The 14,829-nt window shown below is 37.9% G+C and overlaps 1 long non-coding RNA gene across 1 annotated transcript; it reads left to right on the top strand.

Annotated features, from left to right (window-relative positions):
- Positions 1–325: 325 nt before the first annotated feature.
- On the top strand, positions 326–4,472 carry LOC110017555. The gene is made up of 2 exons (XR_002872666.1): positions 326–515; positions 4,293–4,472. It is a non-coding gene; the product is annotated as an uncharacterized LOC110017555 (long non-coding RNA).
- Positions 4,473–14,829: the final 10,357 nt, after the last annotated feature.

Consider the following 14,829-nt stretch of genomic DNA (forward strand, 5'->3'; position numbering starts at 1 on the left):
GCCACACTAATCCCTCCATACCACTTTCGTCTTCACATCAAAAAACACCCCCCACCCTCCCACAAAGCAGCGGTCTTGTGCGTTGGACCCCAATGTGCAAATTCTAAAGAGGAAAATGGAGCAAAGAAAAAGTTGCAACAACAGAGCAGAATAGACTCCAAGACAGTCGCACAGAAGACAGGGTGAGCTCTGGGGCGAGGGCGGGGGCATCGCAGAACACATGCACCCTGTGCTGCCACTCTTCCCCCTCAGGTCAGGCCCTGATGCGGCTGCTGCTGCAGTTGCTCTTTTTATTGGTCTCCCTGGCAACCAAAATATTAACCGAACCCTGTGTGTTTCTTTTTCTTCTAAAAGGACTACAAGCCAGAGGAAAAGGGACAGGTGCCACTCAGCCGAATGCACATGGTCTTACTGTTGTACACAAATACCAACTGTGACACACCGTCTTGTTTCTTTCCAAATCCTGCAGGATAAGCCAATAAACAAAAGGAAGCCGCATGTGAGAAACTCAAGAGGTGGGTGTTGTAACCTTCAAACATTTGCTTTTTATTGTGGCTCAAATGTGACTTTTATGAAAGCGCATTATTTATCGCTCAATTCTCAACTGTTTGACCGAGGACTCTGCAGTTTCACTCTGTAGTAGTAGGGATGGAAATTGACTAAATCAATGAATCGATTTGTAATCCTATAATCCAACCAGGTCGATCTTACTGAGGCCAGTTGTAAATCGAATCAACCAATATCATTAGATTGTTTTAAAATGAAATAAATCAACTATAATCAATCTGGGAAAATACCAATTGGATTGAGGTACGGTAGGTTTATATCACTACACACCATCACAGTGCCCAACACACATGTAATGACAGCAGAAAATGATAAGCCATCATTACAGTCCAATGTGTATAAACACGTTGAAGACATGTGACCATAGTGTGACAGAATGTTCTAATCCAGTTCAGTTTGTATTATCTTGATGTGTAAATGGATTTGCCATTTATTCTTGTTTACTTGTTTGTTTGTACATATATTAAATTTTCATTTAATTTTCTTTCAAGAAATACAAGGAATCTGGAAAACGTCACCTGTGCTGTGCTATACATATATGCTATATATATATATATATATATATATATATATATATATATGCTATATATGCTATATATATATATATGCTATATATGCTATATATATATATATATGCTATATATATATATATATATATATATATATATATATATATATATATATATATATATATATATATATATATATATATATATATATATATATATATATATATATATATATATATATATATATATATAATATGTTATACTATACATACCCAGGTATTTATCTCTGCGTCACACTGGTAGAATCTTTGGCTAAAGATGTCCTGGATCGATTTAAGATCAGTGAATTGGATCATTCAAAATAAACAACTACTACAATTTGCAACATCAACCACAATTTATGATATTAATTGAATTGATAAAATGAATTGTTACTCCCCTATAGTTTTAATGCTTTGTTTTTCTTTGAGTTCTAGCTCAGTTACAAAATAATATCAAATTTAGCAGATAATTAGTGGATGGATAATAACTTATCACAAACTTCATGTACACATCTTCATATGTTAGATTTGCCAAAGTATAAAATTCTGATGACAACTTTGAAGATGAAGATGAAAAAAGACATCTTAATGCAGCAGTTTCTTTTCTTTTAAAGTAACATCAGTAGGATGAGCAGTGAAGTGGATGAGAGTCCACAGCTCAAGCTCATGCCATTGATTCTCCGTATGGCATTTTCAGGGCTCACATCCACAAAGATGAGATGTTCCGATGAAGTTCACCGTATCCGAGTGTCTGAGGAGTCATGGTGGGGGCAGGGAGAGAAGACAAGTGTGTTTGTGTGCGCGAGTTAAGGGAGCCAGGAGACAGCCGTTTAAAATTCTGTTTCCTGCAAGTGAGGAGGCTAATCCTGCCCCCATAATTCCCTGCAGCCAAAGCACCCCTCCTTCCTCAACATCACCACTCCCTTTTTCTCTATCATGCTCTCCCTCTATCTCTCTCATTCTCCCTCTCTCTTAGTGCACACTCCATGAGTGACAGCACAATGCCCAGGCCCTCGCACGCTTATCTAACTCTAGCAGATGGTCGACTTGGATCAATGCACACACGCCACGATCAATAGCTGCGATAAAGAGCGGCGGGGATGGTACCCTCTCCCTAGCTCCCTCTTTCCTTCTATCTGCCTCCCTTCATGCCCAGTCTGCTGCCCCCTGCCCAATTGTTCTGTGCTTGTTCATCTGCATCTGCACTGGTACCTTCCCGGCGGCAGGCCGCCTGCTGGTGCCGAGGTCCTGCTGGTGGCAAGGGCGCCCGATGTTCTGTCCGCCGTATCCATCTACTGCTCCCTCAGAGAACTCTGAGCCTTCTTTCTATCAGGCTTATCAGGAGATCACTGCTTCATCTCCTCCTCTCCCACCCTCCTCAACTTATCTCACTTCGTCTTTCTCTCCTGCACCGGCTCGGGCTGTATCTCACATGTTAATCTACCACGGCTGTACTCATTCTATTCATCCGTACAGTGAGCTTTCTGTTTCTGACCTTCTGTGCTCTCTTTCAACGCACCGTTTACCTTTCCTGTTAGCACTGATGGTCCAACATCTTCATTACCTAACAGGATCTGGGTTCACATAGAATATTTCTTGATACTTTTGTTTCATCTAAGTGTGAGCGAAGGTTCAGGAGGGGTTTTGATGGGAAACAGACAATACGCAAGTCAATCAAAGTGGGTCACAGATAGAACTGTGAGGAGAAATTGGGGCAGAAGTCTGACTGAGAGAATCTACTACAGGAACTATGGGTGAATGTGGGCCAGGGTGCATGCTGATAAGCAAATTTAAACAACATAAGCAAGGATTGTATATAGACTTGCATGCGGCAAGTGATTTAAAAGTTAAAAAAACATGAGCAAAAGTACTTTTGCTATTGAGTCAATTTTCTTTCCTTTAAATTGTGGGTGCCTGTGACATTAATACAACTTTTGATGCATTTGCAGATTGTTGCCTGGAAGTGTAGATCAAAATCAAAATCAAAATTAAAAGTTAACATTTGTATCAGAGCAGCCAGAAAAAATATTTGCAGTTTGAGCCTTAATGTGAATAAAATAGGTCAACTAGGAATGCTATTTAAAATTTTAAAATCTTCTTTTTAAAATTAGAACTCCACTACACTACAGCTATGTCCAAATTCCCAAACTACTTCCTAACTACCAAAATGTAGTGAAGTCATTTTACTAAGACTATTCTTGAATTCTTAAAATGAAAGTTATGCTGGTTTTTAAAAAATAAATTAAAATGTATGTTTTACATGAAAAATCATTCAAACGCAAAGCGATGTGATATATTTTCACCAATCTAGTGAACATCAATGAACACTTGTTTTTTGCAGCAACTTCTGGGAAATTTCTAGGGCACTTGATCTTGAAATTTTAAAATTTGGACAGCTATGGAGAACACACCATATAGTTCACTGAGTAGTAAAGAAATTTCGACACAACCCTTTTTTCACAAAAGTTCTTTAAAATAACTGATAAGTAAGAATTATTCTGACGATGGTTTACTTAGTGGGACATAAAGCACTAAATGTTCCTTTTTATAAAAAAGACCCAGAGCACACATAATTCCACAATTTTAGAAGTAAATTAGCTCCTACCAACACCAGTTCCTTTGAAGTTTATAGGTTACTAAATGCAGCAGGCGTAGTAGGTCTTGACAAAATATGTGAACTTCATAAAAGAGCAGCTGTTGGCTGAAGGCTATAATGAATTGTACAAATATGTATTTTATACACTTGTATACAAAAACATTTATGTAATGATAAAGTCACTCTTGTAATAATGGTTTAATAAAGGTGTAACTGATCTTTGAAGAGAGTGACACAATTTCACAAAATGTACATTACAGTAATTAAATGACACTCAGGATTAGAACTTCACCTAAACTAAAAGAAGAAGCCACAATGTTTCGTCAGCCACACAAACTTAGCCTAAGAGAAAGTTTTTTTCCCCCTTTAAGGCATTTGTAATTGGCCGTCAGTGATGTAATGTGTTTCATTTTAAGCTCATTAAAGCTTTTCTCTGTGTTGATGGAAAACGCAGTGGCAACATGGACACCTCCGCTATTTATACCTCCCAAATCCTCATGCATATTCACACGGCACAGAGACAGGCAAAGAGCGGGCCGACACACTGACAAATAAGTGCCTGGCTCTCATTTCTTTTAGAGACGAAGCAACTCCAGTGCACCATGGCCTCCTCCACCCCTCACACTGTGACCGGAGCTCTGCTTCATCCATTCACTGCCCCTGCAAGCTTTCCTTTGCTCATGGTTAACAGAAGTACTGGATGTGAAGAAGAAATGACAATAAAGGTTAAAGATAATAAAATTCTGCTGAGGACTGTGATCTGTTGGTCAAGGCTTCTTGGTGTTCTTTAAATCATCACATACTTCACCATTTGTAAGGCGCAAAGTCCTACCTTAGTCGTTAGGCAGCGGAGTCCCTCTTTAGTCACACCAAACATCCATGAATTCAATATAAAGCTGTGGCTCTACACCCAGCAGTCTCTAAGCTGATGTTTGCAGCTTTTTTTTTCTTTTGCTGCCCCCACAAATATGTTTTAAAAAAATCTGAGTATCCACATTCTTTATGCATAGTCAAAAAACCTGAATATAATTCACTTAACCTGTAAAAAATGCCTAAAATAATGATGTATAAATAGTATTCTCAACTAATACTCAACTTTGAGATAAGGCTTGTAGAAGTCATGTAATACTGATGAAATATCACAGAGAATGTGCCTTGAAGGAAAGACGGGAACCCAAAGGTGTTTGAAGTGTGTTTACCGGGTGTTTTGACATTTTGAAACTAAAAGTACAATTTTTTATTACTTAAATATTTTGTTTTGTTTGGCTAAGGTATAAAAATATATTTACAGAAAACATGTTTTTTCTGTGTTGCTGTTACAACATCATCCACAAGCCACTATCAGAGGAGCTGCTTGATAGCAGGTGATTACAATAATCAATTCAGGCTCTTAACCCTTGTGCCATCTTGTGGGCTCCAGATGACCCCACTCCTAGCATGAACGTGCCATGGATAGCAGAAGGGCTAGAGGTGGGGAAAGGAAAAGTTGTCAATCTATAAAATAATATAGATAAGTTTGATGGGGAGGCAAATCACACCAACAAATCACTCAACCAATAAAACATATAAATAATCAAAACGGGAATTAAGAATACAAAATAATAACAACGCAAAAAGCATTACATTTTAAGAATCAAAACAAAATTCCTGAAACCAAAACACAATTCCAAAAAAATTAAACAAAAAGTTATTTCAGAAATCAAACTTAAATGTTACAAAAAATTAAACAAAATAAGAAACTGGAAAAGGTAGGTTCTACACAACATTGCTGAGTGGATTGAGTTTTTTCTTCAATGTCCGCATACACATAAAAGTTTTATGATTTTTTAAAACTTTTATTGCTCCAGAGTTCCATCGTTGACCTGCAACCAGATACATTTTTATTTTTAAGTAAGTTTCAGTTGTAAATCAAATGTTAAGAATGGAAAGAAAAGGCACTTGAGATTTTGTTTTACATTTAAATCTTCTTGGAAATGAATATTATGAAGGGAGAAAGGCCTCTCGTAACAGTGCTTCTGGTTACAACGCACTCTTACTGTAATAATGCACAATCACTGTATTTAGAGTTTTTTAAAGATTGTGTTTGAGCGTTTTGGTCCAAACAGTGTTTGAAATTAAGGATGAAAAGCCTCATTAAAAATCATTTTAATCCGTTTGTAAAGGTAATGCAGAAAACAGTTTTGGCCATGTTAAATTATTTGAATTTGGAAAAGGTTAGGAACTTCTGTCAAAGTCTGTTCCTTCTCCACTGTCTATATTGGACAAAAACTTCACAAATTCATCTTTTTTCCCCTTTTATGTCATCAAAATGTTCTCCATTTTGCTATCACAAACTGGCCCACGTCTGCCGACTATTGTGCACAGCCCGTCTGGCTGACCACACTCCGCCATTGTCACATGAGCGGCAGTCTGAAGAAGCCGGTGCTCCCCCTCTGTCCCTCTGTGTCTCTCTTTGTTCCCCAACCCCACACTCCTTAATCCTGCTTAATGTGAGCGCAAAGAAATTCACATGTCCCAGTCAGAACATTTACAGAGTACACTGCCTCCGTTTTTGCCTGTAAAATAAAACAGAGCTTAGGCGCTAAGCTGTATTGATCTTACAACTTGATAGCGTGATTAAGGGCAAAGATGGTGCCCCCCAAAAAAGTGAACAGTTTTGGATTACAGGCCATGCTGAAGCTCAGCTAATTGGGCTCGGCTGCAGAACATTATCACAGAAGTTTCTTTTAGTGTCAGAACATTAATGTATTCTTCTTTAACTCGTATCCAAGTGAGCCATTTTTTCCTGGAAATACTTTTGGAAGTTAAAGACCCACTCTGATAAAAATTGAGTTTTTGGAGTTCTTGCTCAATTTTCTTCATGACAGAGGACATATATTAGGAACATTAGACTTAAAATTGCATTTCTAAGTATTTCTTTATTCAAGTTGCTGTGAATCAGTTGCAGGCAAAATAAAAGGCAGTTGAAAAAAGCTTGTAGCTGTGATGTTGAATCCACGACACAAAGCCACAAGCTCCCTGCCTCGCTCCATTCTGATATAATCACTTGCAGACAAATAGATCCATGTTTTTGTTTTGTTTTGTTTTCCTCATCTGAGCTGGCATCTGCCTCAAAACCGAACAATTGGATAGCTCCAATATTTGCTGCTATTTTTGTTGCACCAGTGAGGTTAGATGTTGTGAGCTAGTGAGAAAGAGTGTAAAAAGATGGAGGAATAGAGATGGGAGCAGTTCTGTCCACAACTTACAGACACATTTCATTTGAACTCCCGCTGCTCTGCAGAAACTATGTCATAGAAAAGTTTTTGGATGTTGGCTAAATATGACATAATTATAGTTAAAAGACCCCTGTGAATTCTTTTAAAATAGATTACAAGATGATCAGAATGGGACTTTAAAAGGTTTTGCTCACTTAAGCTGCAAATATACCTCTCAAAACTTAAGGTATTTTTATTGTAATTGTAAATTGTTAATGTTCAGATGAAGCTTTTGATCAAACAATTGCACTTTTACAGTTTTTAACACCTCTATGCTGTGGGTGGGCAGACTCCTGCACATGCTAGCAGCTAAGAGACTCCAAGGCCACCCGGTAGCAGAACCTCTGTACAGCAGCAATATTAGGCATTAGTTCAGCACCAGTTCCTCAGCTTATGCACACACACACTTGCACACCCAACCAGCTCAAACACACTTGCACACAAACACATCAACAAGCCCAAAAGTCTGCAGAAGTCATGGCTTTGATCACAGAATCACTAGCAGTGATAGCAGTAACACATCAACCAGTTCCTTTTAACCCACTTCCGCTAAATTACAAAAACGTTGATCCATTTTCCCTCCTAACATCAAAGTAGCAAAGGCTCTTCCTTCCAGAAAGATTTCTTCTCCTCTTTTGGAAGACAAACTACTTTTCAGCTGCCTTTTTACTTCAGAATCCACACACTTGGTTTACTGTCATACAAAAGCAAAATGATCACTGAGAATCTGAGCAAAGACGTTTAATGCTACCCAAAGATTTTAGGCGCAACAAGCCAAAAGGTAAGAAGAACAAACAACAAATCCCCTGGTTTACAAAGGAACTGCTTCATTGTTTTTGATACTGAATGTGGTGTCTCAGATCTCACTGGCATCTTTTTCTGGCGGCTTCACTCACATTTTGTCTTTTTTTTTTTGTATTTTCATTGTGAATTGTTGTTTACCAGCCTCGGCACGCTATATCAGTGTTTCCTCTTCCTCAAACACCTACTCATTTGGGAGCTGATTTATTCCAGGCTAATTCATATTCCCAAGGGATTAGAGACATCTAATTTGGAGATATTTCTGTCATGCCCACTGTGGATGTGGTATTCAAACAGTTGTCCCCTCCCAGCTTAAATGTTTGTATCAGAAGCACACAAACATACTTGCATAGTTTCTTGTTTTCCAAGGTATATATTTCCATGTGCTTGAACCTTCTCAGTATGCGCCCTCAATGGACATTTATGTTGTTTGTGCACTTGAGGGTTCAAAGAGGGTGAAAGCAGGTATTAGAGGTACAGTAGTTATTCTGAAATCAACTCAATTGGCTGTTGGACTAAGTAAGTTCAAATATTTAAGATAAAATATCAAAATAGCTCCAAAATAATATGGAATCAATTACGCAGAACATTTGTGCAGTACGTATTTAGCCAGGCCTTCGCCCAACAGGGTTGACTTCAGCAGCCCCATGACCATCCATCTATCTATCCATCCATGTAGATAGATAGATAGATAGATAGATAGATAGATAGATAGATAGATAGATAGATAGATAGATAGATAGATAGATAGATAGATAGATAGATAGATAGATAGATAGATAGATAGATAGATAGATAGATAGATAGATAGATAGATAGATAAGATAGATAGATAGATAGATAGATAGATAGATAGATAGATAGATAGATAGATAGATAGATAGATAGATAGATAGATAGATAGATAGATAGATAGATAGATAGATAGATAGATAGATAGATAGATAGATAGAGAGGGATGGATGGATGGATGGATGGATGAATAATAGCCAGACAACTGCTTAAATTGCATTTGTGAATGCATGTTTTATTTAACTAAACTAAGGCAACATCTGCACTATAAGCAACAACAGAAGGAAGATACCAAGACCACTTGGAGTCACTGCCTACAGGCTCATTTAAAACATATGTCCTTTGTTAAAAATCGAACATTGGAAACGAAATCCTAAAAATGTTCCAACCAGAATCCTCTGCTAAATAAACCATTTCCAAATCCAAAATCCAAATCCTGCTGTGGTGCAGAGTTAATGCAAACATCAGAAGATCACAGATTCAGGATTCACTTTGCCAGTGTATGTATCAAAGCGCCCTGAATCCCACACTCCTGATGATTTTATTGTGTTTAACTGTGAAGCACTTGTGATTTTTTATCTTGAAAGGTGTTATACAAATAAAGTTTATTATTATCATTATTGTAGTCTGGTTAGCTCTGCCACCACAGGTGTGTAAGTGTCTGTGTGTACATGGGTGACGGGAACCTAAAACACTTCGGGTCTTGTAACTCTTGTGCTATCCTAGGCACTTTAACGTTGGGAGTTGGGTCATCTAGACCCACTAGACAGTGCTCTGAACCTTTTTTCTTCAATGATTTGTGATCTTCACTGGTGTCCATGGATTACATGAAATCTTTCCACCTTTATCCGCCTTTGTCATGGTAGGAATAACATGTCAAAGTAAGGGTGGGGTCATGTAAGATAGAGAAACGCCCCCAAATAGTCTCTAAAAGGATGTATTATAACTGATCACATTTCAGTCAGTTATTTGTCTTTTGAGGAATTGTGAGGCTGGATCTAAACATAAACATCAGTGGTAGCTTTCTGCACAATTATGGACACAATATACCATAACTGAAACATAGACTTTGTTTCCAATGAAAGGTTGACACTTGTCAAGGTTTTGAAGAATAGAAATGTTTCAACATAATCTTTTCTTTGCTTGTATTTAAAAGTTAAGGTTTTACTGTAAGTAATTCTAAGAATGTGCCAAATGAAAATGCCAAATGATGTGTGTTTTGTAAATAAATACAAAAATGTTTTGTCTTTTTAAATATCTTATTTTTTTCACAATAAGTATAAATAAAATATTCTATATCTGTTTTGGACATCAACAATGGAATAACTTTAACCTTGTAAAACGGTAAAGATAGGATCAGAGACACCTTTTTGAGTTCATTTCTGTGGTATCTAGCAGACTGATAACTTTAATGACTGGAATCTTTTTTTTTAATCAAAATCCATAAAATGACAAATGTACTCAATAAAATTTTGTCTGGTGAACTCCACTGTCTTTATGTTGGTCCTGCAGCATTTATTATAAGTTGACTTGACAAAACGTTACATTGAGCATTAAAAAGAGGTCTCCTGAGAGCCAAAGAAAACTGGGTTTCCAAAAGCAGATGTGTTGATTTGTTTTCTAGACATTGGGTTCTGGTTTTCCGAGGTTGGAGTGACAGTGATGGATAGCTACAAGCTTGCTACCAATAAGAGTGGTCGATTTGGGGCCCGGGACTCCAGTTGATGAGCACTCCAGGAGACCCACTCTAAATTAAATCCTCTGAGGCCGCCAGTCTACGATGTCGCTTTCCCGGTACCTTGTTGTATTTTCAGCTGGTGCTTGCAGCCAACCTCACTTTTGTTCACCAAGAAGAACTTTCTCCTCCTTAATTAATTCAACTGAAAGTAATTAAACCTTTTGCATTTCGCTGACAAGCCTTGTCTACCCCTGCCCTTACAGGACACAAAGAAAAGGTAGGATGGAGTGAGGAGCTGCAAGAAATTAAGAACACTCAGTGCCAAATGACCGTCGGAAGCAAAACAATATCAGCCCCCTGAGTCAGTGGCTAGAACTCATAATAAAGGAATAACAAGAGCAGGCATAGAGCTCAGATGAATGCTTGGCGGTGGCAGTGCAGTTTGGAAGGTTCAGCAGGGAGGTGGATGCTGCTGGGACAGACGGCTCTAGCCACAGCGGCTGCTCTTAATTTGCTGAGTGATGTAAGTCCTCAGGGGTGCGCGTTGTTTGGCCCTGAGGGGTAATAATGTACTTGGCAACTTTATCCAATTTCCCTTGAATGTAGCTCTTTATGTGGAAATTTATAAAAGGCAACAAAAAACACGGAACTGCTGTTCAAAGCACATTAAATACAAAAAAGGTGCTATGGACAAGTTTTAAGCCGTTTAAGGTGATACCTTTTAAACGTAAGCAAGAATCCATCCTACAGTAAATGCAGTCCTGGATCCAGATCTTATACCATGCAGCAGATTTCTGACTGCAAATTTGTGTTTTTTTTCTACAGGTACGTCCGTTTCACCTAGAGGTAAGAAACTATAAACTGACCGTTGAATTCTGAATTGGGATTGGGACTGGATGTTTGTTTTTTGTGCTGTTTATGTGAGGATTGTGCACTTTGCTTTGGATTTTCAGTGGCATATCCTTAGCTTTGTCATGTCCTTCTTTTGAGTTGTCCCACCAGTCACACCTATTATCTGTAAATATGAACTGGACTGAGTAACCCATCTCCCTTTGTGTTCATTCTATTTTTTAGAATAACCATTCTTGCTCTGATACCTTTTTCTTAACGTCTTATTGCTAATCCTAAGTTTCTTTTTTCTTTTTTAGTATATTTTTCTTTCTTTAGTATATTTTTTTATAGCAAGTTATTCAAGTTATAATGTGTGGTGTCCGCTGGCCTCCACCTTCAACGTTTGATTGACAGATTCTCTCATGGCCGCTTTCAGTGGAACTTCCAACAAGCTCACTCATGATTGGCGACACTAGTAGCCCTAGAAATCACTGTCAACTGGCACCATATGGAGTGGCCTGTATCGTGAAAAAATAGCGACTGAATTTGCTTCATCTCGCTGGAGCCAGAGGTAAGGCTTTACCTCTGGCTTTACCCGGCTGTGTCCATTATTCTATGTTCGGTCTATGGTCACCAGGTTAAAGCTGGTGATTCTACACATTTGCTGTCTTTTCTGTTAATTAACCTCAGTGAATGGAAGTCTATGGTTTTCAGTTCCTCTGTCACATGTTTGTTTCACTAAGGGTTTTGTCATGTTTTCATTAATTCATGAAATCTTTAAGTTTCTGCCACCAGAACAGCATTTTGGGTCCTATACCTCCATTTCCTGACAGTTTATCCACGTTTATTATTGGGAAAAGAAAAATAACAAACTGCCAAATTCAGATCTGTAACACTTTATTATGTTTATTTTTGTCTGTACTAATTAACTTTTCTTATCCCTTTGATTGTAAATTTCTTTTATCTGTTGTTTTTCAAACATGAACATTTTTTATCACATTTTATTGTAAAGGAAGATCCATATAGAACCCTCACAAAAATAAACAACATTTAAAAGCTCATGGAGCAATAAACATGTATCCAGAAAACACTGGCAGGAAAGAGAAGAACTATCCCATTTATCGTCTCACTTACAACGGAGAACATGATCCGTCTGCACTCTGTCAGCCTAAGTTTGGCTTTTTGCAACAGTGATCAGTTATAACAGTTTAAAGTGTAAACTAAAAACCTTCACATCTTTATCAACCGGAGTAGGTTATAAATGATTCATGTCCCTGTTTCTGGGTGTGGTTCAAGGATGGTTTGATTATTTGACAAGTAAAGAGAAAAGTTGGTTAAGCCTGAGTCTTTGAACTACGATGTAGGGTCAGCAGCAAAGGCAGATATTTGCCCAGCAAATATTTTAATCCTCTGCTAATCACTTGGTTGGTCTGGAGGTTGAAGGTTTTAGAAGAGTTGGGGAGGGTCTGTGTATGTGTGGAAGGCGAGTTCATGCTTAGTCCCCCATGCCAGCAATGACTGTTTTTTGTGTGTGTTTTTTTCAAAAACAGGGAGGTTGTAGGAGGAGTTTAAAACAAAGTGACCTCAGTGGATAAAAGAAGATGTTGAGTCAGGTCCTGCAGAAAATCCACAACTGCTGGAGCTCAGAAAGCTTTCACAACTGATCCATCAGGTTCTAAGTCACCTAGATTTAAACTATGAGGAATAAATTGCTATTGTGAGCCTTTTAAGTCTTCATTAAAAAAAAAAAAACAGTCACCAGCTCATTTCCAGCAGTCAAAGTTAAATTTCCTTTGATATAAAGCGCTGTGCATGCAAGAACTTTTTCCATTGTTAAAGAGGAGTAGTCTCACACTCCTCAGACGTTTGGCCACTCTTGATATTTTGTTTATTATCAAAATGCTCTTAATCATAGAAGAGCCAGTGCCAGGGAAGAGTGCAAGCCCAGAGAGACACGTCAAAACATTTTCAACCGTAAAGGACCAGACAGCAAGCGTGATGGGCAAATTAGTCAGAGGCACTGCCTAAATGGATGGCGAGGGCACAGGGGGAGAGGAGGGGAAAGCGAGTGTGTGTGAAAATCAACGAGGGAGCAGGAAACAGACAGAGAGAAAGACAGGAACCTTCTCCATTTCACCAGTCAGCTGTGCCTCCTATTCCCGAAGCACTTCGCCAGATCGCAACCCACTAACTGATAGAGAAATAAATTAAGGAAAGGCTGCTCAAATAGATATGATTCTTAAGGACTGGAACTGATTGTGCATGTCTGATTCCCACACTTCAGAGTCCTCACCCGGGGGGCTTGGCTTTCAAAGCTGAGTGACTTGCACAGAGAAACACTCCATTAACAAAGTTCAGCTCCTCACTGAACCTCCACCCCTCCTCACACCCTTTACACCACTTCAGCGGATCTCTCACAGGCAGCACATCTTTCTTTTTTTTTTTAAACATATATTAAATTGTAAAGCTTTCTTAAATTGAGAGAAGGTACAAAGGAGATTAAACAGATTACTTCTACATGCATGGTTTGACCAATAAAGGACAAACAACACTTATTAAACCAATTACTACTTCTCAAGTTCTGATAAAAACAAATTGTGTTGCAATTGTGAAGGTTTCCATAACTAAATTAACTGTAAGGACAAGAAAAGAAAACTTTGTCTCTTTGTCTTTTCCATTGCACCCCCCTCATTTTTTGCATTCTTATGTGTCTTTTATCTATTTCATTACTTTTTGTAATTTGATGCTGTTTTTAACCCTTGTGGTATCTTAGATGACCCCACTCTTACATTAACGTGTTATCCCTACCATGACAAAGGTGGATAAAGGTGGAAAGATTTCACGTAATCCATGGACACAAGTGAGGTTCACAAATCATTGAAGAAAAAAGGTTTAGCGCACTGTCTAGTGGGTCTATATGACCCAACTCCCAATGTTAAAGTGCCTAGGATAGCACAAGGGTTACAAATGTTTCTTTTCTTCTGTCCACTTTTACATTTTCTTTTATCTTTCTTGTTATGTTAAAGCACTTTGTTATCTTGATTGAGTTCTAAAGTGCTTTAGAAATGAAGCTATATTCATACATTGATTCATGATAAAGCAAACAAAAAAAGTTGTTTTGTTTTGTTTTATGTACACAGTTTCATGTTTCGATAATATAGCCTCACTTAAACAAAAGCATTTTGAGATTTCTTTATTAATAATAACTTAGAGAAGATGAAGATTCAGGGGGGGATCTCCATCTGTAAAACACGGAAACAAGACAAAGCCTATTACCATTTTGCAATCCACTTTGGAATAGAAATATCTCAGTAATAATTTATCTTTAGCCAACATGAAGCATTTGATGTGTTCTGGAAAAGCAGTGAAACTGCTTCACAAGAGGCACAAAAAAGGGTGGAGGTGGGGAACAGGTTTGCCTCCTGAAGCAAACTGTTAATAATTTTCTTGCATTGACAATTGAAGAGCTTATCACATTCTATCATTTAAAAATGTATGGTAATGTGACTTCTTTAAATACATTTGTACTGTGGGAATGTTGTTTTGTTAGAAGGGTGGAATGGAAAAAGTTATAGTAATTATGTTTGCATGGTGTTTTATTTTTCATGTATTAAAAAAAAAAAAGAATTTTCAAACATTTTCACTCGTACCGACATGTGTAAATCAAACAGAGTTGCTGTGATGATTACACAATATTACATTTGGACAAATAGGTAGCTGCTCCACATTTTCTGGTTGGATGTTGGTTATATCTTTT

The sequence above is a fragment of the Oryzias latipes genome, chromosome 22 (assembly GCF_002234675.1).
Source record: "Oryzias latipes chromosome 22, ASM223467v1".
Classification (NCBI taxonomy): domain Eukaryota; kingdom Metazoa; phylum Chordata; class Actinopteri; order Beloniformes; family Adrianichthyidae; genus Oryzias; species Oryzias latipes.